General features: G+C 37.4%; 1 pseudogene; it reads right to left on the bottom strand.

Annotated features, from left to right (window-relative positions):
- Window positions 1-649: 649 nt before the first annotated feature.
- Window positions 650-750, bottom strand: LOC131830998 (U6 spliceosomal RNA; annotated as a pseudogene).
- Window positions 751-4,040: the final 3,290 nt, after the last annotated feature.

Raw genomic sequence — 4,040 nt, 5'->3', positions numbered from 1 at the left:
TTTTAAAAATTTATTTTTTATTTATTTTCAGCATAACAGTATTCATTATTTTTGCACCACACCCAGTGCTCCATGCAATCCGTGCCCTCTATAATACCCACCACCTGGTACCCCGACCTCCCACCACCCGCCCCTTCAAAACCCTCAGATTGTTTTTCAGAGTCCATAGTCTCTCATGGTTCACCTCCCCTTCCAATTTCCCCCAACTCCCTTCTGTCACATTTAATTTTTTTTTGCACATTGGATTTTGGTTTTACTGATTTTATGGTATCAGTGAAGAATTGCTTTTGGGTACAGGAAACAAGGATCTGAAGACTAGTTGAAAACAGGATGGACTTTTGTTTGTTTTGTTTGTTTTCCCTCTCAAGTAACAATCAAGAGGTTCCAGGATGTCATCGGTGACCCAGGCCCATTGTACATTCCTGCTTTAGCGTCCTTGATAAATTGCTTCTATCCTTAAGGTCAACATCTGGTTGCAAGATGGACATTCCAGTTTTATCGTGTTGGCATCCCAGCCAGTGGAAGGGAGCAAGTGGGGAAAGCAAAAGGGTGCTCAGCACTTTTAAAAGAAGCTTCCCTAGAAAATTCCCCCAGTGTCTTTCCACTGTTTCTTTGATTCTCTGGCTTCTCCTGTTTGCAAGAGAAACTGGGAATATTGTCATGTCCCGTAACATGAGGGTTCTTGCGCAAGGGGCCATGCTATTCTTCTCTGTATTGTTCCAATTTTAGTATATGCGCCATAGCGAGCACAAAATGAGGGTTCTTTAAGTTAGTCCGTTAAGCATGGAGATTGAGTTGGCAGATATCGGTCCCTGACACATTGGCCTTTTTTCTTTTCTATTAATATCTTTTGCATATCTTCTCTTGTCCTTTTTTCCTTGTGTTTTTTAGTCTTTGGCTTTAAGTCATCTGTAAATAAGTTTATTTATTTATTTAGGTTTTACTTATATAGTTTTTGTGTAATGTTAGAGTGTCTTTCCTTTTTTTTTAAAATATTTTTAAAAATTTATTTATTTATTTGACAGAGAACACAAGTAGGCAGAGAGGCAGGCAGAGAGAGAGGAGGAAGCAGGCTCTCTGTGGAGCACAGAGCCTGATGCGGGGCTCGATCCCAGGACCCTGGGATCATGACCTGAGCCGAAGGCAGAGGCTTTAACCCGCTGAGCCACCCAGGCATCCCTCTTTCCTTTATTGAGAGAGTAGTTTAACCATTTGTAATTATTGTTAAACATTTTATGTTTGGTCTCTTAATACACTTTCTGACTCTCACCTCTATTTTCCATCCTTTTCTATTGTTTTCAGTATTTTCTTTAGTTTTTATGCTATCTTTTCTTTTTTTAATAATCTTTTTAAGGTTTTCTTTAGTTGTTTTTTTTTTTTCTATTATGTGAAAGACGTACAAGTTTTTTCTTCTGCTAATATATACCTTTTGTATCTTCAAATAATTTAATTAAAGCTTTGTTAATTTATCAACACTGGAAATGAGACATCATTGATTCAGTTCCCTCTGTGAAAAATAGGAAACGGTTGCACGTACATTCCCTTTCACCTTCTTCTACCCACTTCTTCATAAAATTTTTAACTGATATGCATTGGAATTGCTGATGCAGTAGAGAAGTTAAATATGGTGATAGTTCTTCAAGAAATCAAATATGCACATTTTGTCCAGACACCATATTTTCTGGATCAATTTATATATAATTTTATTTTTTTTTAAAGATTTTATTTATTTATTTGACAGAGAGAGATCACAAGCAGACGGAGAAGCAGGCAGAGAGAGAGATAGAGGGAAGCAGGCTCCCCGCTGAGCAGAGAGCCCGATGCGGGACTCGATCCCAGGACCCGGAGATCATGACCTGAGCCGAAGGCAGCGCCTTAATCCACTGAGCCACCCAGGCGCCCCTATAATTTTATTTTTAAAATGGATTGTTGCCCACTGCCAGTCCTTCTCTATCTTACTTTTGTATTTGTGAAGTCTGCATTTTGATTTATCCCACCATTAGCTGAAGAATGTCTTCAAGTAATTGCTTGGGTATTTGCTGCCGAACACTTTGTATATTTTTAAGAATAGCTTTTTATTGTTTTCCTACATTAATTACAACTTGTCTGTATATAAATTGTTTTATGCCATTAAATGTGGTGAATTAAGTCTAGGACATTATTTACTTACTAAATTAAGTACTTGTTGCTTTTTAAATGATTGCTTCTACTGAATGCTACATGTAGACTTGTTCATTTATCTTTGAAATGCAGGATTTTTGGGGTACCTGGGTGGGCTTAGTGGGTTAAAGTCTCTGCCTTAGGCTCAGGTCATGATCCCAAGGCTCTCTGCTCAGCAGGGAGTCTGCTTCCCTTCCTCTCTCTCTGCCTGCCTCTCTGCCTACTTATGATCTCTGTCTGTCAAATAAATAAAATCTCTTAAAAAAAAAAAAAGAAAAGAAAAGAAAAGAAATGCACGATTTCTTGGAATGACCACTTTTCACTAATTTTGACTTGATATGATAAACACTTTCACTCTACAGAGTTGTTATAATAAAATGGTTAAGAAGAAAGACTTTAGAGACTTATTTGACTATAAGTTTTGGTTCTGCAGCTTACCAGCTATGGTCTTAGGCTCAAAGTAAGGTCATCATGTAATTTGCTGTCCACATTTCTGACACTTTGGACGATGGAGTGTTGCCTAAAGTAATTTATATTAGTTTATCGAGGTACCACTGGAGTGAATCAGCATTGTCCTAGGCAAGCTGGGAATATGCAGTCATCTTCTTCTAAGGATCATCTGTAAAATGGGCATAATTATAGTGCATGCTTCTTAGGATTGTGATATCAAACAAGATGCTGTGTGTGAGGTCCTCAGTGCAGCTGCAGGGACATTTTTATCTAGTATCTTGTTATCGATGGTGCCATTTATATTTAAAATTCTCCTCTGCTAAGAGAAAATGTAGATAATAGCCTTTAACTTTGTTTTATGCTGTTCTCTCCTACACTCCTCAGAACACTATTATCTTTTCTTTGGTCCTTGTTTTATGTCATCCACATCTATCTATCATCTATTATCTGATCACATTAATCTCTTTCTCCTTTTCTTCTGCATTGACCGTACTGTTTTCAATCCCATTCTGATCATCATTAAACTGCTTTTGGATCTTCATTATTTTTCAGTCTTTCTAATAGCATTTACAATAATGTAATGGCATTGTTAATTCCTTGAATCATTTCTTTAACACTACCACCTTCCTTTTAATTTAATCCTCTCTTTTTATGCTATCATTTCATTTTTTTTAATGTCCAGTTAGGCTCAGATTCTCTATCTGTAAAAGAGGATATAGTATCAGCTTTATAGGATTATTTAATGATAAAACAATGTAAAGCACTTAGAATAGCATTTGGCATATAATAGTAAACAATATATTTAATTAATATTTTTATAGAGCTCATGCATTGTTGAAAAAAATTACTATAGCTTTTTTTCTCTCCTATTTCCTTAAAGTAATTTTTTCAGAGTACTAATCTTTATTTTTGCCTGTTTGTTTTTTTCAGAACTTTATTTTTATTGATTCATTTTGAGGGGGGGAGTGGGGTGAGGAAGGGAAGAGGGAGAGGGAGAGAGAGAATCTTAAGCAGGCTCAAGGCCTCGTGCAAAGCCTGATGCCAGGCTCAAGCTCATGACCCTGAGACCATGACCTGAGCCAAAATCTAGAGTCCAATGCTTAATCAACTAAGACACCCAGATGCCCCTTTTCCCCCAGAACTTTAAAACTAAATCCACATTGTGTCTTTCTAAACAGTTTTATTGTTTACCATAAAATTCACCTATTTGGGGGGACCTGGGTGGCTCAGTGGGTTGAGCCTCTGCCTTCAGCTCAGGTCATGATCCCAGGGTCCTGGGATCGAGCCCCACATCAGGCTCTCTGCTCTGGAGAGCCTGCTTCCTCCTCTCTCTCTGCCTCTCTGCCTACTTGTGATCTCTGTCACATAAATAAAGAAAAAATCTTTAAAAAAATTCACCTATTTGAAGTATATAATTAAATTGACTCTTG

Source organism: Mustela lutreola, chromosome 4 (genome assembly GCF_030435805.1).
Source record: "Mustela lutreola isolate mMusLut2 chromosome 4, mMusLut2.pri, whole genome shotgun sequence".
NCBI classification, from domain to species: domain Eukaryota; kingdom Metazoa; phylum Chordata; class Mammalia; order Carnivora; family Mustelidae; genus Mustela; species Mustela lutreola.
This window is presented reverse-complemented; position numbering and strand designations above follow the sequence as displayed.